Genomic DNA, 22,464 nt, shown 5'->3' with positions numbered 1-22,464 from the left:
GGAGCACAGGCTCCGGACGCGCAGGCCCAGCGGCCATGGCTCACGGGCCCAGCCGCTCCGCGACATGTGGGATCCTCCCGGACCGGGGCACGAACCCGCGTCCCCTGCATCGGCAGGCGGACTCCCAACCACTGCGCCACCAGGGAAGCCCACAAGCAATACATATTTTGTCTCGGACTCTTCAGCAGCTGACAGATTGTGAAAAGGATTAAATTTCTTATTATGTCATCTCAGAAATTAAAGTTAAAGCAAATATATTCTCAATTTTACCAATGTTATTTTTAATGCTAATTTTTAAAGCTCTATTATTTTGTTTCAACTTTATTTTTGTCTATTTAAAGGCCGTTTTTCCACCCCTTCCTATTTTTCTCTACCATTAATAAGTTAATTATTGCCAGGTGCCACTGAAATCCTAACTTTTTGTGAACCTTCCCAGACTACTGTAGTACTTATGCTTTGCATTGAACAGTTTAGTTCTAATAACTTGGACCTTGCATGTTCCATTTTGTTAGTCTTACTGGGACAAAAATCTATATTTTGTTTACCTTTTCCAGCATCTATCATGTTGTTGAGTGTTTTCTGGGTACTAGGAATTGTGTGGCATTCCTTTCCTTTTTTTTCTATTGCTGTATAGTTAATTTACAATGTTGTGTTAGTTTCAAGTGTACATACAGCACAGTGATTCAGTTGTATATGTGTGTGCGCATATATATACATATATATGCGCACACACATATATATATACATATATATATATCTCACAAGATATCGAGTATAGTTCCCTATGCTATACAGTAGGTCCTTGTTGTTTACCTATTTTATATATAACAGTGTGTATATGTTAATCCCAAACTCCTAATTTATTTCCCTTCACCCCCCATATCCCCTTTGGTAACCATAAGTTTGCTTTCTGTATCTGTGAGTCTATTTCTGTTTTGTAAATAAGCTCCCTTGTATCATTTTTTAGATTCCACATGTAAGTGATATCATATGATATTTGTCTTTCTCTGTCTGACTTACTTCACTTGATATCAAGTAAGTGATATAAAGTATCACTTCCTTAATACAGTTTTTTCAGATGAGGATGCCATATTTGATAAGCTACCACAATTTGCAATTGCTTTCAGACTAACCTGTATCTGCTTTCTTACTTAATATGAAGTAAGTGATAGGAAGTAATCTCTAGGTCCATCCATGTTGCTGCAAATGGCATTATTTCATTCTTTTTTATGGCTGAGTAGTATTCCATTATGTATACCTATATACATCTTCTTTATCCTTTCTTAATTAATTCATTCAACAAGCGTTCACTGTTCTCCTCCCAGGAAAGGCAGGGTGTGTGCCTGGCCCTGGGATTCCTATGTCCCTCCCCTCCAGGAGCCTACATTAGTTCATGAGCAGTCTGGTAAACCAAAAGAAGGTGGATGCTCTCATAGCCAAAAAGACTTGCATTCTCATTCAAAGCCTACAGGTAGTCTAAGGAAGTGAAGAGATCTAGGAATTCGTAGTCCTGACTGTGCAGCCATCACCCCAGTAATCCTGCGATAGTCACTGAAACTCTCCCAGTTACTTCATCTGTAAAACGGCCATCATCATCCTAATGCCTACCTGCCCACCGATAAGATGATTGTGAGGGCTGAATAAGGGTGTGATAGAGACAGTGCTTATGTTAACCTCTAAAACACCATACAGAATTTTTTTTAGAGGTCAAGTGCAAGCCTTTTCTTTAGGACTTTTTTTTCTCCAATCCATTGCTGCAAACTCACTGCATTCAGAAGACTCATAAGCACAGTTTTGAAATTCTGTACTTTGAAAACATGACAACAGATGCTAATGTATGGGGCTATATAAGTCACTTACCAGATGGTTCACAAGCATCTTTCCTATTAGATTTATGCAGTAAATCTTCATTCCCCTTGAAATGTTTGCTTCAGTGTGTCCATAACTTTTTATCCTCCTTTCATACGTTTGTATAGTGCACATCTGGCTTCCTTAACATTAGATTATAATTAGAGTCAGGTACTCTTTTCCTTGACCTATGCGGCAAAATTAATCCCTAATATTTTTTTTTTATAAAGGTGGCAGAAGCGTTTGCGATAACAAAGGGAAACCTAGATAAATATGGAAATTTATTTTTGGTCTTGATTTTTTTTTTTTTTTTTACATCTCCTTTGATGTGGTTCCTGTTCCTCTCTCTCCCCTCAAACCCCTAGCTCCACTTCCATTACCCCGTAACTCCGTGCAATATTAGAAGAGGACCCAGGGAAGTTGTGTGCCAATTCATGGACAGAGGAAATGTAATTTGCATCTATTAATTAAGTTAATGGAAATTTGCTTAGTAGAAATCTGTAGGTGGCTTTTTAAATGATTACAGCAAGTCTCTTCCCCTTTCTAAGTTTCAGGCTCCTCATCTGTAATATAAACGTTAGATAAAATGGTTTCTTCTGGCTGTAACATATCAACCTTCTAGATATTAATGGGTGCACCCAAAGTATTTAAGGTGCATGAAAATAGCTTTTAAAAAGTAGTTTAATATTATTTACAATAATGTGTAAATAAATATATACCTTGTTAGTACAGAGTAATTTCAGATTAATAACTATATAGGTCCCAAATTCAGAATTCATGAAATCCTAATTAATGCTGTTTTACTTGATTTTACTGGTGCCATCAAGACATTTTGCTACTTTAAATGTGATGTAAATGTACCTTACTTGGAAAGGACGCTGGGAGATGAGGATGTATTTAGGGACAGGAAGATGGCTGCTAAATTCTCCTGCTTTGGAAGGAGAACTGCATTGGGATTGAAATAATTAGGGAGACTAACCATTCTGTTGTTCAGAAAATTCCATGACAGTGCTTCCGTTAACTCTCTAGTGATATTGTCACTAAAGGGGTAAGGGGAAAAGAAAAAAAGAGAAACGAAACAGCAAAATAGACATCCTCTCTTCACTCTGCTGTGTCTGCATTAATGCGGCATCGTAGCAGCTGCTATCTTTTTCAAACAGCCTTTTTTTTTTTTTTTTTTTTCCGGTGGCCTTTTTTTCCCCTGTAGAGTAAGCTGACCAGATTTTGACTTTATAAAACTGGGACAGCCTAGCAGGGGACGAGAATTTCCATGAACCATCTTCTGGGGATAATAATATCAGTAATCAGAGACTGTCATGGCAATTGCAGAGAGAGATGAATTGCACTGGGCAGGAAATCAACACTGTTTTGTTTGTTAGTTCTTTTGGAGAGTGAGTTCAGTGCCCGGTAACCATTTACCAAGAAGTTGAGCTTGAGTGCAACCCCCTGTAAACTCTTGAACTCCAAGTTATTTAGAGACTAAGACAGATGGCAAAGCAGATTTGCTAGAGAATTATATAAATGGACTATATTCCAGTGGCTATATGTTCACCTATTTGCCTTTAGAACTGAACTATTTGTGCTTAAGCCAGGATTGGTTCACATCCAGTTTCTCTCATCTCCCATTTGGTCTTTGTCCTCTACGCTCACTTTGCACTTTTTTATATGCCTATATAGCTGTAATTTAATCATTTATTTATGTATTAAAATGTATTCTGTGGCCTATTTTGTCCCAGGCATGATGCTACATAATAGGAAATACAAGGATAAATAAGCAAATCCAAAACGTACATGGAGGAATAAAGATCTCCCGGCACTCTCTATACTTTGGTAAAATTATAATATCCATATTTTGGTAAAATTATAATATAATCCATACTTTTTATAAAATTATCCATACTTCTGTAAAATTATAATTTTGTAAAATAAAAATGTGTTTATTCAACAACTTATTTTTTTTTCCAAATTAACAAACTGTAATTGTTTTCCCAAAGATACACTTTTTTTTCATACACATCCATCATACACTGTAACCAAAAAAAGCAGTGTACATGAAATAAGAGAAAATAAATTAAAAATCCATAGCATAGGTAAGGAGGCTCCAGTCTGGAGCACAGCTGAGTTTCCAGCAATATAAGGAGGCTCGAAAGTTTCTTTTATAAGAATGCCTGCTAGCAAGGGTTCCAGCCAGGTGGTTGGTTGGTCTGTAAGTCAGTCTTGAGTACTTGAAACAGTTCTGTGTTTGTTTGTTTGTTTTTCCTTAGCGTTTAGAATAGCCATCATTGTCCTGCAATAGGCAGAGCTATCACGTCCAGGAAAAATGAGGGAGGGAACAACAGAGGCAGCGTGAGATCCAAATACAGCATTCAAAGGTAATTGGTCCAGTGGTGCCTGGGGAAGGAAGAAGGGGATGGCACTCCCGGGTTAGCCATCTTCCTTCAGGGGTGTGTACCAGCCGTTTTTTTCATGGATCTGCACCAAGGACTTGCAGGACTGCTGTGCTCTTGTCAGGCTGTATTGAGATTTGTTGGCTCCAAACTGCACTCGTGCTTTTCCCTTCACCAGTGTGGCACTGATCTGCATGATCACTGACTCTATTGAGTAGGCACTGCTCCAGCCCTGCTTGGTGAGAAGTTCCATGCAGATGGCACCTCCGCCCAGAACATACCCTCCGGACAGGACTGGAGACACAACCCTGACAAACGGCGGGTCAAAGGGAAAGTTATCTTTAAAAGAAAAGTTTAGTAGGATGAAGTCAGCTCCTTCTTTCTCTCTGAGGATCTGGAGATCGTTGTGCAAAGCGCTGTCCTGGTCAACTTTGAGAAGTTTGACATTCCAGTCATACAGACTGTCATTCACGAGTTTGACTGCATAGTTTCCGCCTTTGAAACTCTGTGATCAGTATATATCCCTGAGCTCCTTCATCAGCCGGTCAGTAGCCTGCACCAAGCCAGACACCGCACCATTTAAGTAATCTTGCCTCTGGTTCTTTTTAACTTTCTCTAGTATGGGCAAGTTTTCTTTTCCGATGCCGTCATCTTCAGATTTCTTACCCTCAGCTGGCTCTTCTTCTTTCATTTCTTAGTCATCTAGGTCTTCTGTGTCCTCAGGCATCTCTTCATCTTCATCTTCCGAAAATACATCTTGCTGTGTACACTGCTCTGCTGGCAAGGGCTGATCCAGCATCTCCACATCTGGATGCTGAGGGAGGTTATAGAGTTTACACAGGTCGGAGATGATCCTCTTCAGATGCTGCAATAGCAAAGTATTCCCTTTCTTTATGTCCACCAGCCTCTCCAAGACAGCAGCCAAGTTAGGGTCATCGGACTCCACTGACCAGATGGGGGGCACAGCAGGGTATGACTCCGTGATCAACAACTTATTTTGAATATTTCAAACAGATGAGAGACCAATAGTATGCAATAAAAGCACAGAGAACTTAAATTGTGAAAACTTAATACTTATTAAAATGACATCAAAAAAGTAATGGGGAAAGGACAGATTGCATTTTATGTGACTTTTAGAAAATGCTTACTACATGGAGAAATATAAAACTGGATCCCTTCCTAAACCTTTTACGAAGATAATCTCTATAAAGATAAATGTGGAAAGTAAAACTATAAAAATAGTAGACGAAAACACAGGAGAATATCTTTGTGACGTAGAGATAGAAAAATATTTTTTAAACCTCAAAAGGATAAATTAAAAAATATTGGGGCTTCCCTGGTGGCGCAGCGGTTGCGCGTCCGCCTGCCGATGCAGGGGAACTGGGTTCGCCGCAACGGGTGAGGCCACAGCAGAGGGAGGCCCGCATACCACAAAAAAAAAAAAAAAAAAAAAAAAATATTGATTAACTTATTTATAAAGAATTTAAACATTTATGTTCAACAACAAAAATAAATATAAAATTCATACTCAGTTAATAGAATAAAATAATTACTTATGGTGTCTAATATGATGAGTGATTAATATCTAGGCTATAAAAAGAACTCCTGAAAATTAAGAAGAAAAAGATGGCAATCCCAACTGAAAAGGCAGATGAAGGTTATGATCAGGCAATTTATAGAGAACACCCAAAGAGTTAGCAGGCATTGTTAGAAGTGTTCAAACTCGTTAGCAATAAGAGAAATGCAGATTCTAACAGCATGAATTAGATAGACAAAAGCTAAAAGCTAGAAATTAGAATTGCGTAATGCCAAGTGTTGGCAAAAAAACTGATATTTGAGACTCCTCACGTATGGTTGGTGGAATTATAGACTGATGTAGCCGATGTAGGCATACTGCATGCTGCAAAACTGTGCACAGCAGATTTGTTCCTGGTCTACCTCCCAGACAACTTTCTGTGTTGTCCATAATGACATATGTGCAAGGATGCTTATTGCAGTATGGATGTTACTGGTGGTGGCAAGGAGCTGGAGTGTCTGTCGTTGGAAGACTGGATAGATAAAAAATGGTGGGTGTATTCCTTGGAGTCCTGTGCAGCAGTAAGGAGCAGTAGTCTAGGTGTGCTCCTAGCAATGTGGACGGATCTGTAAAATGTAGTCCTGAATGAAAAAAGTAGGGAAACAGAATGAATTATATAACGTGATACAATTTACATATATTAAAAACACGTGCACACCAAATAACAATGCATACTTTGCAAGAACATTTAACATATATGAATGAAAATACTTGCAAGTTTTACAGGAGGGGCATGAGAAATAGAAACATGTAGAACATGAGACGGGTCTTGCTCAGAATGATAATGGTTGGGTGGTGAGTGAGAAATTATCTCTATCCATAAGCAGCTCACAGTATAGTGAGGGAGACAGACACATAAATAATTATAATGAAATGTGGTATGTACATTTATAGGGATCTGTACAGAGTATTAACATGTATGACTTTTCTACCAGGCTAAGGTTTCCCTTAGGGCAAATACTGTTCTGTGTTGTTATTTTTGTTTGCTCTTAATGCTCTTCTGTACTTCATACATGTATATATATATGTATATATATAGCAGAGAGGTCTTTGAATCACTGGAAAAAGTTGAAAAGTACTTTCCTGTCATTGACACTATGGATTTGCTTTTGTTGAGTATAACTCAATTAAAATGTATAGAGGCTTTAGCCTTGGTGCATATTGTTTCATGTTGAGCATGTAACTTGACACAGGTTGCTCAGTGGACTAAAACATTATGACATGGTGGTGGTTAAATCTGCTTCAGATCAGGTATTTCATGACAACAGTTGGTTCTGTGGCTGACATGAATCATACTGGCCATGATCAACCATCTCACAGTTTCTAGTGACTTGTTATCAAAAACGTATGAGGCAAGTATGCAAATGCCTCAGCACGAATCGATCACTCCTCTGAAAACTGAAGGATGATGGAAATGATGCTATGGTTTAAAAAAATAATAATTGAAAAGTAGATTTCCTTTGTTAGTTGCTTTTACCTCCCTGGAAGTATGTATTTCTCTATATAATGATTAACTTGTCAGTGTATCTTCCAGTGATTACGTTAGTCTCAAGACTGAAGGCCCAGGTTTAAATCTAGGGAACATTGTAATTCTAGCTTTTGATTTTTCACCTATCTATTTATATGATGGCATTTCTCTCTAACAATGGCTGCTTATTAAAACAAAACAAAACAAAACAAAACAAAAAAACCTTCCTCCTGCAACTAGAGTGCTCATATCTGCTGGTGGAAGTGTAGGTTGTTAAACAACTCTGAAAAACTGGTAATATCTACTAACGCTGAACATATGTATAGCCTCTGTCCCAGCAATTCCTCTCCAGGAATGACCCAACAAAAATGAATACATATATGCACCAAAAGACAGGCACAAAATATCTTCATAACACCATTCATAACAACAAAAAACCAGAAGGAACCTAAATGTCCATCAACATGAGAATGAAGAAATAAATGAGTATAAATAAATATAGTATTAATATAGAATTCATATAAAGGAATACTATATAACAGTGAAAATATAACACTAGTGCTATATGCAACATGGATAGATCGCATAAGTATAATATCAGCGTGAAGGAGCTAGACAGAAAACTTATATTTTGTATCATTCTACTTACATAAAGTTTAAGACAGATAAAAATAATCTGGGATATTAGAAGTCAGGTTAATGATTGCCTTTGGGGAAGAAGGTAGAAATGATGATCTAGAGAGGTCTGAGGGGCCTTTGGAGTGCAGGTGATGTTTTATATGTAGATTAGATGGTAGTTAAAAATATGTTGACTTTGGGATAATTAAGCTGCATATGAGTGATCTGTGTATTTTTCTGTATATATGTGATACTTTAAAGGTTTTATGAAAATATAAAAAGCTAAACAGTATATTGTTCAGGGTTATATACTTAAGTGATAAAACTGTGAAAGGATGTGAGAGAATGATTCCTCTAAGGTCAAGTTACTGATTACTTCTATGTGGGAAGAAATATAAGCGTGGGAAGGGCACACAGGGGGATTTTTCAGGGACTAGTTAGTATTCTCCAGTTTTTATCATAGGTGGGGGTACACTGGTATTTATTGTATTATTCTTTTCACTCTACATATGTGTTTTATATTTTTTGTGTTTGATGCAGTCATTTCACAATGAAAAAAATTTTTTTAAAGATTTTTTTGATGTGGGCCATTTTTAAAGCCTTTACTGAATTTGTTAAAATATTGCTTCTGTTTTGTGTTTTGGTTTTTTGGCCATGAGGCATGTGGGATCTTAGCTCCCCAACCAGGGATCAAACCTGCACCCCCTGCATTGGAAGGCAAACTGAACTGCCAGGGAAGTCCCTGAGAAAAATTTTTTTAGCAGAGTTTTTGTTCCAGATAAAATGGAATAGGCACAATCCACCTTGTGTCTCCCACTGAATTCAGCTTTAAAACCTGGACAGAATTCATGGAGCCACCATGTAAGGATACTGAAAAGCAAATAGTAGCAGATGGATCAGGAAAGTAGATCAGAATGGAAAGTACCCCTAAACTGGTGGTGAGTTTACCATTGTTCCCCTTCTGGTATCTTCTGTCCTAATCATATTGGAGTTGAAGCCCAGAAGAGAGTACCAGAGCTCAGACAGAGAGAGCTCCCAGAGAAGGCCTCTAGTTCAGCTTGTGGAGTGGTAAAGGTGAAGGCAAGTGTTTTTTCTTTTCTCTGTTTCCTTGTAGCTAGGCCTCAAGCAAGTCCAGGACAATATCAATAATGATGTCAACAGGAGACAAACGTCTGAGAGACGGGAGCCTTCTTTTCACATCAGTGGATCTGTGGTCCCAAGAGGGTGGAGCATACACACATTGCTTTTTTCTCTCTGTTTTTGAACTACTTGGCAACTGAGTAAGATAACTAAAGCTCCAAATTTATAGATGGAGGGCTCAAAATGGGAGCCCAAGGAAATAGAAAATACCAGGGTTTATGCAGTAGGTTAAGGGCTTGGGAAAGTGACACCATAAAGATATTTATGTACTCCTGGGCTCATTCCTGACCTGCTGTACACAAATCTGATTCTAATTTATTGTATCAAAACTTTGAGAACTAAACAGATAAACCACTGCCTATGTCCATACTGGCCACAGGGTGGCACACACATAGGAAAAATCTGAGTAGCACTGCAAAGCTTTGAAAACTGACCTAACACTGGAACCCTAGCCCACGAAAGACAAGTTGGAACTTGTGGGCTGAACCTCACTAGTTTGATTGCCTGATAAAATAAAAATATCACATTGTCCACAGGATTTAAACAAGATACATAGTCTCAAGATATTATTAAACTGTCTAAGATATTATCCAAAACTACTTGGCATATAAAGAACCAGGAAAATGTCAACCTCCATTGGAAGGACAATCAACAGATGCCATTGATGAGAATATACAGACATTGGAATTACTTGGCAAAGATTTTTATAGAAGCTGTTACTTAAAAAATACTCTATCAAGCATTCACAAACACTCTTGAAACAAATGATAAGATACAGAGTGTGAACAAAGAAATAGGAAATATAAGGAAGAATTTAATACAAATTTTAGAACTAAGAAGTACAAAAATCATAATAAAAATCTTACTGGATCAGCTCAATAGCAGAATGGAAATGAAAAACTGAGAGTCAGTGAATTTGAAAATAGGTCAATAGAAATTATCTTACCAGTTAAGAAAAAGGAAAAAGATTGGGGGGAAAATAAAGGGAGCCTCACAGACCTGTGAGACCAAAAAAAAAAAAGTTCTAACATTTGTGTCATGAAAGTTCTAGAAGGAGAAGAGAAAGAAATAATGGCCCCAAACTTCCCTCACTGGGGGAAAGAAAATAGCCTATGGCTTCAAGAAGTTTTGTGAAAACCAAACAGGATAAACTCAAATAAGTCTGTGTTCAGACACATCATCATCAAAATGTTATAAAAATAAGTACACAAAAAAAATCTTGAGAGTGGCCAGAGATAAAATATGCATTTCCTATTAGGGAACAATAATTTCAATGACTATGGATTTCTCAGAAAAAACCACAGAGGGCAGAAGGAAGCAACACAATATTTTAAAATTACTGAAAAGAACTTCCAACCCAGAATTCTATATCCAGCAAAAATACCGCTTAGAAATGAAGGTGAAATAAAGACATCTTTGGATGAAGGAGAACTAAGAATTTGTTGACCTAAGAATTCAAACCAGCTCTAAAAGAATTTCTATGGGAAGTTCTTCAGATAGGAGGAAAATAACACCAGAAGGAAATTGGAACATCAAGAATGGAAGAGGGACAAAAGAAATAGTAAATATTTGGGAGCACATCATAGACTATTCTTCTCCTCTTTAGTTCTTTAAGACATGATTGACAGTTAAAAGCAAAATAACACTGAATGATGGAGTTTTAAATGTATATTTAAGGCAACTATAACATAATGCAGAAAGATAAAGGGAACTCTTAGATGGCAAGGTTTCCATATTCCACTTGAAGTGGTAAAGTTGATTCTAAGTAGACTGTGAAAAGTGGTGGATATATATTATGCTCCTTAGAGTAACCACTACAAAACTATACAAGAGATAATTAAAAACACAATAGATAAAATTAAAATAGAAAGCTAAAAAATGTTCAGGTAACCCAAGCTTCTCCTTAGAAACTGACACCTGAATAAAAAAGAGAACAAAGAGAAAACAAATAACAAATTGGTAGATATAAATCCAAATGTATCAATAAATATATTAGATAGAAATAATCTAAATGCAATAAATAAAAGAGATGATCAGAAAGGAGTAAAAGGAAACATGACCCTACTCTATATACTTCCCATAAGAAACTCCCTTCTCATATAGTGATATACGTAGATTAAAAGTAGAAGGATAGAAAAAGATGTTCTGTGCAAACAGTAATCAAAAGAAACCTGGAGCAGCTATCTTAATGAGGTAAAAGAAGCTTTAGAGCCACCCCCCCAAAAACCAAAAAGTGTATCAGGAATAAAAAAATACATAAAGAGAGATATACCTTTGAAAGGAATCAATTCACCAGTAAGATGTAACAATTTGTATGAACTTAAAAACTAAGCTTCAAACTACATGAAGCTAAAACTAACTGAACTTAGAAGAGAAATGAACAAATCCACAATTATAGATGGAACCTTCAACACTTACCCTTTCTGTAATAGATAAAATTAATAGAAAATCAACAAGATTATAGAACTAAACATCATTGACCAGCTGGATCTAATTGACATATGTGAACACTCCACCCAATAAGAGCAGAATACCTTTTCTTTTCAAGGGAACAGAGAACATTCATCATGATAGATTATATCCGAGGTCATAAAAACAATTTGAAAAATTTTTAATTGAAGTAATATGAAAAATGTTCTCTGGTCATAAAGAATTAATTTGTTAATTAATAAAAAAAGAAAAGGAAAATATCCTAACTTGAATATTAAACAGTTCATTTATAAATAACTCCTGGTCAAAGAAGTCTCAAGGAAAATCAGAAAATATTTTGAACTGAATGAATGAAAATGAAAGTGCACATATCAAAATGTGTGTGATACAGCTAAGCAGTGCTTTAGGGGAAATTTCTAGCATTATACACTTGTATTAGAAAAGAAAAAAGATCTTCAATCAGTACTCTAGGTTTCCACGTTAACAAACTAGAAAAAGAGGAGCAAAGTAAACCCAAAGAAGCAGAATGAAGAGAATAATAAAAATGAACAGAAATTAATAAAATTAAAAATTCCAGAGAAAATAAAAACAAAAGCTGATTCTTTAAAAAAAAATCAATAGAATTGATAAACTTCTAGTAAGACTGACAAAGAAAAAAACCCAAATACACAAATTAACAATATCAGGAATGAAATAAGGGATATTACTAAAGATCCTACAACCATTAAAAGGATAGTAAAAGAATACTGTAAACAATTCAATGCATCGAAATTTGACAACTTAGATGAAATGGACTGATTCCTTGAAAACCATGAACTACTAAAACTCACCCAAGATAATTTAGGCAACCTAAATACTCATATACCTGTTAAATAAATCAAATTCCTCTTAAAATTCTTCTGAAAAAGGAATCTCTAGCCCAAAACAATTAAAAAGGAACTAAGGCCAATTCTACAAAATCTTCTTTGGAAAATAGAAAACGGAACACTTCCCAACCCATTTTATGAGATCAGAAGAGTAACACTGATACCCAAACCAGATAAAGATAGTAAAATAAAATAACTGCAAACCAATATTAGCAAATCAAATCTATATCAAAATGTAAAAAGAATAACACACAGTTACAAAGTGAGGCTTATTCTGGGAGTGCAAGGCTGGTCCAATATTAGAAAATCAATCATTGTAATCCACCATATTAATAGTCTAAAGAAGAAAAACCATGAGTTCCCATCAACTGATACAGAACAAAATGCCAAAATTTAATATCGATTTATGATAAAAATTATATGCAAAGTAGGAATGGAATGAAATTCAACCTGATAAAGGCCATCTATAAAATACCTGTAGCTAGTGCAGTTAATGATTAAAGACTAAATGCCTTTCCCCTAAGATTGGGAACAAATCAAAGATGTCCAGTATATGACTCCCATTCAGTGTTGAACTGGATATCCTAGTCAAAGAAGTATATCATGAAAATAACAAACAAAAAAGTCATATAGATCGGAAAGAAAGACATAAAACTGTCTCTTTATGCAGGCAACATGATTGTCTACATAGAAAATCCCCCCGCCCAATTACAAAAAAATCTCCTAGAGGTAATAAGTGAATTCAGCAAGTTTACAAGATAAAAGATCAACATACAAAAATCATTATGTTTCTGTATACTAGCAAGTTACAATTGGAACCTGAACTTGAAAAGTTTTTCTTTTAATTTTTGAATAGTTCAAAAAATAAAATACATAAATATGAATCTAGCAAAATTGTTACAGGATCTGTATGCTGAAACTGCAAATACTGATGTAAGAAATCAAAGAAGACCTAAATTGAGAGATATACTAAGTTCATGAATCAGAAGACTGAAAAGAGTAAAGATGCTGACTGTCCCCAGTTTGGTCAATAGATTTAATGAATTCAGTAAAATTCCCAGCGGGATTTTTTTATTTGTACATATAGACAACTGATTCTCAAGATCTTAGGGAAAGGCTACAGAATTAGCATAGCTAAAATCATTTTTAAAAAGAAGAAAAAAGCCCGTATGAATAACACTTATTGATTTTAAGACTTCCTCTATCACTACACTCATCAAGACAGTGTGGTATTTGCAAAGAAATAGACAATTATCAGTGGACCGCAACGGAGCATCTAGAAATAAGCCCACACAAATGTGGTTGATGGATTTTGACAATGGTGCAAAAGTAATTTGGTCTTTTTGGCAAATGGTGTTAGAGCAGTTGAATGGACGTCAATATGCAAAAAAAAAAAAAGAATCTTGACCTAAACTTCATGCCTGATACCAAAAATAACTCAAAGTTGACCAAATACCAAGTAAAATATAAAACTATAAACCTTTTAAAAGAGAACACAGGAAGAAATCTTCTTGATCTGGGGTTAGGCAGAAAGTCTCAGGCATGACACCAAAAGTATATAATCCACAAAAGAAAGGGTTGATAAATTGGCCTTCATTAAAATTTAAAACTTCTGGTCTCCCAATGTTAAGAACATGAAAAGACAATTTCCATACTGGGGGGCGGTGGTGGATGGAATTACAAAGCACATACCTGACAAAGCCCTTGTGACAAGAGTAAGCAAAGAACTCTCAAAACTCAGCAGTGTGAAAACAACCTAATTTTTAAAATAGGCAAAAGACATGAGCAGACATTTCACCTAAGATAATATACAGAATGGATAGCAGCACACGAAAAGATGTCCACCATCATTAGTCATTAGAGAAATGCATATTAAAACCTTTTTAAGATCTACTGCACATCTATTAGAATGGCTGATTTTTAAAAGTGACAATACTAAGTGCTGATGAGGATGAGGAGTGATTGGAACTTGCATTAATTGCTGGTAGAAATGCAAAATGATATAGCCACTCTTAAAAGCAATTTGGCTATTTCTTATAAAGTTAAAATACACCTGTCATACGATGCAGAAATCCCACTTCTGGGTATTTAACTTAGAGAAATGTAAACTTATGTTCACACAGAAACCTGTACTTGACTCTTTATGGCAGGTCTATTCATAATTGTTCTAAACTGGAAACAATCCAAATGTCTTTAAGGGTGAATGGATTAACAAACTGTGGTATATCTGTACAATGGAACACTGCACAGTATTATAAAGGAAGAAACCATTGATACATACAAAAATTTGGATGAATCTCTATGCTGAATGAAGGAAGCTGGTTTCAAAAGGTTACATACTATATTGTGCCATTTACAGTTGACCTTTGAACAACACAGGTTTGAACTGTGCAGGTCCATGTATACATGTACTTTTCACTAAATATATACTACAGTACTACACGATTCACAGTTAGTTGAATTCAAGGATACAGAACCATGGATATGGAGGGCCAGCTGTAAAGTTATAGATGAATTTTCAACTGTGTAGGGGGTAAGTGCCGCTAACCCCTGTGTGTTCAAGGGTCTACTGTATATGACATTCACAAAAAGACAAAATTGTAGTGCTGGAGACTGATCAATGATTGCCAGGAGTATTATAATTTAGAAAATAAAATTAAAAATTTTTTATACTGGAAAGGAAAATAAATTTTTTGGCCATCATGGCAATTACAGTATAGTGGGGAAAGGGAAGGAGACAGACAAGAAATAAAATTAAACAAACAGAATTGGGATTAGATTTACAAAGCATGCTAATAGAGGTAGGTATTTTTTTAAAATAAACTTTAAATGATTTGCTTATTAATTTTTTGTAGTGAAATGGTTGTTTCTAAATCAGCAGCAGCCCATAAAGCTATTTTATCTTATGTAGTTAAACATCCTCTATGCAAATTAGGTTTGCTGTTAATTTACTTAGAGAATTTTTTCTTCATAGATATATGAAGGCAAAATTCTGCCCAAGCTATAAAAATCATTATAAATTTAAGATAATGATATTTGAATTGATGTTGCATTTTTGGCAGAGAATTTGGCTGTGTGTAAAAATGATAGGTAAGAAAAATATTACTAAAGCAAAAGGAGAGTTATTTTGAAAAATGATTTGAATTAAATTATTCGGCTCCCTCTCAATCAGTTTGTACGTGTAGATACATCCTTTATAAGCTACTGGACAGGGAATTTTGTTCTATGCCTTAGTTTCCCCATGTGCATAATGTGAGGATAGTTATTCTGGTAGCTGATGTTTTTCCTGAGACCCTATTAGAATACATACGGCATCCATATTTCAGCATGACGCCTAAAGACCATTGAAGTAGAGCATCGAAATTTACAAAGTTTCATCATTTTATTTCTTAAAACCACATATGTCTTCTCATTTCACAGTTCGAACACTGATGAAGAAAATGACAGAAACTTGTAATTAGGGATATCAAAAATATTTAAAGTTTGAAAAATGTCTGTTGCAGAAAAAAAAAAAGGAAGAGATTGCTTTATACTCTCTTTTTAAGTTTGAAAACCCACATCAAAGAGTGAAATTTAATCATAGATGCCAGAGTTTAAAGCTGTAAAAATGATGTGGAAGAAGAAATATGGACATACCTCCAGCCCCTTTAGAAGAGAAAGATATCATGAAAAATATGTATATACTACAGTGGGGAGCTAGTAATGTGATTTTAATATGGTTGTCCTAGGAAAGCTTAAAGCAGACTTTCAGTAGAAACTAAGATGCACGCTTGTTGCTTTCCCCTAAAAAATACATATTTCAGTATTGATAAGAACATATATATTTAAATAACAATGAAAGCATTCTTTAAAATATGTCATTGAGTTGTTATAGTTGCACAATGTAAAGGGGATGTGCGTACATATCATATTGTATATTAACACGTAGGCTCTGGCCACTTAATAGTCTGTCCAACAAAATGTGTGTTTGTATGTATATATACCTAGCTTGAATGGCGGTCCATTTAATAAATATATTTATTACTTGAGAGAGTGTTTTACATTATTACTGGTCATAAAAGTGGTAGATATGAAATTCGCTGCCATTAAACACTGTGTTCACAATATTTGCATTTACTGAGCAAGAACTAATGGTAACAGATTTTCTGTGTTACACAAATGTCTGGGCAGCTTGATTCAAGCATCTTTTATAATTGCATTTTCTAAAGATAAACTGAAGGCTCTGCAAAACATCATGTCTTCTTTTGGATGATCTTTCCTTAAACATTTTTGTTGGCATTTACTATAAGATGTAAGATGACTCTGGAGCTTCTACAAAGTAAAAAATATATATGTTATATTAAATATGGAAGTAAAAGTTGCAAACATTGTCTTACATTGGGAGTCAATGTATAGAAAATGCAAAGATGACTTTAGCTCTTGTTCTCTCTGCTTCCCTTGCTATGGTGCCATCCGCCTCCCACCGTCCCCCGCCTCCCCCAAAAAAATCAATGTAAATAACCTCCGAGTGTCACCGGAGAAATGTAGCCCTTTTCTTTCCTTTTTAACATTATTAGTTGAGTAATAAGAGTAAAATCTTAAAAATTAAGCATTCTATTGGATTATATATTTAATGTGCATTGGAATTTTGTATTGTTCCAGTAGCTTAAAGCAGTTGCACCGTGTTTGCTTTTTAAGTTTGCTCTGTTTCTTTTTTTTCCTTTTTAATTGTACCATAAAGTTTTCAAAGACAAAAATGAATAAAGTCTAGCAGCCCCATTGAGCTGTGAAGCAGATAGGAAGTTTAGCCCCCTCCCACTAGAGCAGACTTGAAAATGTGTTTTTGAAACCCTTAAGGTAAGACTTTTAAAAAAGAGAATTGGACAGTTGTCAAGGATGGTTGGTTTTTAAGGCTTAACTACCTGAGCAATGTTCATTTAAAATAACATATGAGTCTCAATCAAAATGATCTAAGCTGAGCAAATGGCCGCTTTGTCCTTCCCTTTCAAGGAAGTTCTGAGGTGCTGCAAATCTGGGAGAGGGAAATTTCTTTGGTTAGTGCTCTTTATTCCTTTTTGGTAATACTATTTTTCTGCATAGCATAAAAAAGCCTATTGGAAACCTAATAAGAAATTTTCCTAGTCAGAGTCCAACTTTTTTTTTCTTCATTCATCAGCATATAGTCATCAAAATATAGGTTCACCAGAAACAGTGTGAAGTCAAAGTAGTCTTTTGGGAATCAGATTTTTTTTTTTTTTTGGTCAGAGGAATAAAGACTTTTCGAGGTCAGTTCCTGTTGTGCAGAAAGGTAGGATTTGTCATGCTCTTTGGGGTGTGGCCCCCAACTGTTGGTCTTTGCAGTGGTGGTAGAATCTCGAAGCCAGGAGCCCATTTCCCAAGTTAGCTTCTTTGATGGCCTGGAGTTATTTAGTGCCATCCTACTTTCTGAATGTTGGCCTACCTTTTCAGAGAACTCGGGGTGTTCTTCCAAGGCTGGACCTCTAGGCAGCATCTCCTTAAGTGGATAGCTGCTCCCTGCTGAAGTCAGACCAGTTATTCCATGCTGACTACCACTCCCGGAAAGCGTGAAATGACCACTGTCTTCCAGAGAGAAATGCCTAGGTGTCCCCTACTTTACTTTTTGTCCTTGGAACTTCCTTCCCTCTGGTTGAAATAAAAATTTTCAGGAACGATTTATTTTCCTGGATCATTTTTATTCTTTTGCTTGAATCCTTATTTTGGGCTGTTGTAGCCGAAGTCTAGAATCATGGTTAAGTACAATCAGGATCCTTAAACGTAACCCAAATTCATGAGCAGACATTTTTCAGTGGTTCTCATAAATGTTTTAAATGTGATTTAGGGACCAGCTGCCTCCTAGAAATTGTGATCAAAAGCTATAAAAGCCATAAATATGTCAAACGCATGAGTAGGAATTGGGAAACTTGATTTGCCCCATAATCCAGTCTGGGCTAAACATTGGTGCCACTTGAAATTACTACCCTTAGAGCAGTCATCAGCATCCCCCAAATAGTTTGTATGCATGTATGCATGTGACGTTGTGGAGTTATAATTTTATCCCATGTCCTTCTTCTCCCATTTTATGATTATAGAATTTTGTTACCCCTCTTCCCCTCCTTCTCTCTCCCTGACATGCTCTGTAACTCAGAGAGAATCAGGAACGCTGGAATGTCCCAAATGCCGCTGTAGTCAACTAAAGAGAAATAAATTATTTCTTTGAGAAGTAGAAAGAAATGGGATGAGCATGGTAAACTGATTTAGAAGATACGCTCAAGGGTCAACCTTAAGTGGAGGCATGCAGTAAAGACCAGGGGAGTAGAAGGGTTGCCTTAGCAGCAGGGTGGGTGTGGGAGCGTGCCAGAGAAAGTTCTTCGAAGAGCTGATGTCTAAGCTCAGACCTAAAGGACGAATTAGAATTAGCCAGATGAAAGCAAGCACAGGGGATAAAAGGTGTTACACTCAAAGGGAATAGCGAGCACCAAAGCCCATGACTGAGAAAGAGGTAGTAAATATGTAAGGGACTTGAGCATCTGCGGATTTTGGTATCTACAGGGGGCCCTGGAACCAATCCCCAGTGGATACTGAGGGATGACTATTTTTATCATTTTTGACCCATCATAGTAACTATTTCTCAAAAGGATGTAAGAGAAGAGTAGCTGAAATACAGCAGAAACTGGGAATTAGGGGTTTGACTACTAGGAAACACCCTTGCCTGATTCTTAATTTACTCATGCGTTTGAGATTTCATTGTTTTCTGAAAGGGTGGTGGTTTCTCTAAGCCAATGCAACTTGTATGAGCTATTCCTGAAAGGCCTGAGCACTAGTTTAAAATATAAATTAAGTCCCATCCCAGACATACGGAATCAGGAATTCTGGAAATTGGACCCAGCAAGCCCATGTTTTAAGACTCCCTCCAGTTGATTCTGATACATGTGAAAGTTTGAGAACCACTGTTGTGTACTAGTCATGCTTTCTGTGGGAAACACTATCTTCTCATTCATTGCATTAATTTTGTGTATTTGTTTTATTTCAATAAGAAGGTTTTTAATTCCTTGTGGACAATGATCCTATCTTTGTTTTCAATAGCTCTATTGAGATATAACTGACATATAATAAACTGCATTTTGAAAGTATACAATTTATCAGTTTTGACATCCATACATACCTATGAAACCAACACTATTATCAAGATAATGAACAGGTAAATCACCGTAAAAGTTGTCCTGTGCCTCTTTGCAATCCTTCCCTCTGGCCCTTTATAGACTTCCTCTCCCCATCCCAGGGCAACTATTTATCAGCTGTCTCTAGAGATAAGTTCACATTTTCCAGAGATTTAAATAAATGGAATCATAGAGTCTGTACTCTTTTTGGTCTAGTTTCTTTCACTCAGCATCATTATTTTAAGATTTATCCATGTTGTTGCAATAATAGTTCCATTTTATTACTGAGAACTAGATGACTGTATGGATATACCACATTCTGTTTATCCAGTAATCTGTTGATGGACTTTTGTGTTCTTTCCAGTTTGGAATGTTGACAAATAAGCTGTTATGAACATTGTGTAGAGATCTTTGTATGAACATAGGCTTTCATTTATCTTTGGTATAAGTCTAGGAATGGATCATATGTCAGGTGTACGTTTAGATTTAAAAGAAGCTGCCAAACTGTTTTCCAAAGTAGTTGTACCATTTTGCATTCTTAATGACAGTGCATGAGAGTTCATTTGTTCTAAATCCTCAATATATTCAGGCTTTTTAACTGTATTCATTCTATTAAGTATGTATTAGTTTATTATTGTGGTTTTAATTTGCATTTATCTAATGACTAATGACGGTGAGCATCTTTTCACGTGCTCATTTGTCACTTGTTTATCTTCATTGTTGAAATGTCTACTCAAATCTCTGCCCACTTTTATATTAGGTTTTTTGTTTTCTTATTATTGAGTTTTGGCAGTTCTTTATATATTATAAATTATAAATACAAGCCCTTTATTAGATTTTATGACTTGCAATATATTCTGCCAGAGTTGGCTTGTCTTTTCATTCTCTTAACAGTGTCTTTCAAAGAGCATACATTTTTAATTTTTATGAAGTCTAATTTATCAATTTTATCTTTTATGGACTGTGATTTGGGTTTTGTAACTAAAAGAAAACATTTTGACTAAGTCACAGAAGTTTTCTCCTATATATGTTTCTTGTGGGCAACATATAATTGGATTTTGGATTTTTTAATCCAATCTGACAATCTCTACCTTATAATTGAGATATTTAGACCACTTATATTTAATGTGGCTATTGATATGGTTAGGTTTAAATCTAGCATCTTGCTATTTCTTTCCTATTTATTCCAGCTTTTCTTTGTTTCCTTTCTTCTTTTATGCTATCTTGTGGATTAATTGAATATTTTTATAATTCTACTTTATTACCTCTGTTAGCTTATTAGCTATAACTGTTGTAGTGATTGCTTTTGGACTTATAGTATACATCTTTTACTTATCATGGGCTATGCTCAAGTAATATTATACCATTTTATTTATAGTTTGAGACTGATAGTAGTATACTTTCATTTTTCCCCTCTTGACCTTTGTGCTATTGTCACATATTTTACTTTTATAAATATTATAAGCCCCACACTACATTGTTATTATTATTTTGTGTTTAAACAGTAAATTATGCTTTAAATAGATACAAATAATAAGAAAAAAATATTTACCTATATAGTTACCATTTCTGATGCTCTTCATTCCTTTGTGTAAATCCAGATTTCCATCTGATATCATATTCTTTCTGTCTGAAGGGTTTCTTTCAATATTTTTGTAGTGCCAGTCTGCTAGTGATAAGTTATTTCAGGCTTTGTATGTCTGTAAAAGTATTTTTTTGGCTTTGTTTTTGAAAGATATTTTTATTTCAGTACTTTAAATATATTGATCCACTGTTTTCTTACTTGCAGTGTTTCCATTGAGAAACTTGCTGTCATACTTACCTTTATGTCTCTGTACTAGTGTGTTTTGTCTCTGACTGCTTTTAAGATTTTCTCTTTATCATTGATTTTGAGAAACTTGATTATGACATATCTTGGTTAGATTTTTATATTTCTTATGTTGGGGTTTGTGGAGATTCATTGATCTGTAGTCTTATACATCTTCCTTGCCTCAACTTTTGAACATATAAACTATAGTTATTATAACTGTTTTAATGGCCTTGTCTGTTAATTCTAACATCTGGGCCAGTTTTGTGTCTGTCTCGATTAATTGATTTGTTTCTCCTCATTTGGGTTTTTATGTTCCTGCTTTTCTTTTAAAATCTGATAACTTTTGATTGGATACCAGACAGTGAGAATTTACCTTGTTGTGTGCTATGTATTTTTATTTCAATTAATATTCTTGAACTCTGTCTGAGATGCAATTCAGTTACTTGGAAAAAGTTTGATTCTTTAGGATCTTACTTTTAAGATTTGTTTACTTGGAACAGTGGTCAGTCTAGAGCTAATTATTCCCCACTATTGAGTCAAAACCTTTCTGTATATCGTATAATGTCCCGTGAATCATGAGGTTTTTCCAGTCTGGCTGATGAGAACAGGTAAAATTCCTGACCTTGTGTGAGCACTGGGCACTGTTACCATTAATCTTCTTGAATGGCTCTTTCCCAGCCTTTGGTACTTTGTTTACATACGTATGCTGATTGGTATTTCAGCTGAATATTTGAAGAGGACCATCTGCAGGTCTGCAGAGTTCTCTGTGTAGCACTGTCTTCTCCAGTGCTCCATCCTACAACTCCAGCTGCTTTGATGTCTCTAGACTCTCAACTTTGTCTTCTTAACTGAAGGTGTCTACTGGACTTCACCTTTTTGCATACAGCCTGCACTCTCTCAGGGCAGTAAGCTAAGATGAACATAGGTCTTATCTCATGTTTCTCATCTCTCAGAGATCACTGTCTCTTCTTACCTTATTTCAGTGTCTTTCAAATTGTTTATTCTGAGTGGTAGAGTCAATATAGTCCCTGTTTCTCCACCTTGGCTAAATGTAGAAGTTACTGAGCCTATTTTATTCTTTTTTTTTTTTTTTTTTTTTTTTTTGTGGTATGCGGGCCTCCCTCTGCTGCGGCCCCTCCCGTTGCGGAGCACAGGCTCCGGTCG

At 35.6% G+C, this 22,464-nt stretch overlaps 1 protein-coding gene and 1 pseudogene across 24 annotated transcripts in view; one reads left to right on the top strand and one right to left on the bottom strand.

Annotated features, from left to right (window-relative positions):
* ESRRG (estrogen related receptor gamma) overlaps positions 1 to 22,464 on the top strand; it is a 665,923-nt gene that overhangs the window by 260,888 nt on the left and 382,571 nt on the right. The window lies entirely within an intron of this gene.
* Positions 3,823 to 5,611, bottom strand: LOC102976795 (ubiquitin-conjugating enzyme E2 Q1-like; annotated as a pseudogene).

This window comes from Physeter macrocephalus, chromosome 4 (genome assembly GCF_002837175.3).
Source record: "Physeter macrocephalus isolate SW-GA chromosome 4, ASM283717v5, whole genome shotgun sequence".
NCBI classification, from domain to species: Eukaryota; Metazoa; Chordata; class Mammalia; order Artiodactyla; family Physeteridae; genus Physeter; species Physeter macrocephalus.
Note: the sequence above shows the minus strand (reverse complement) of the source record. Positions and strands in the feature narration are given on the sequence as shown.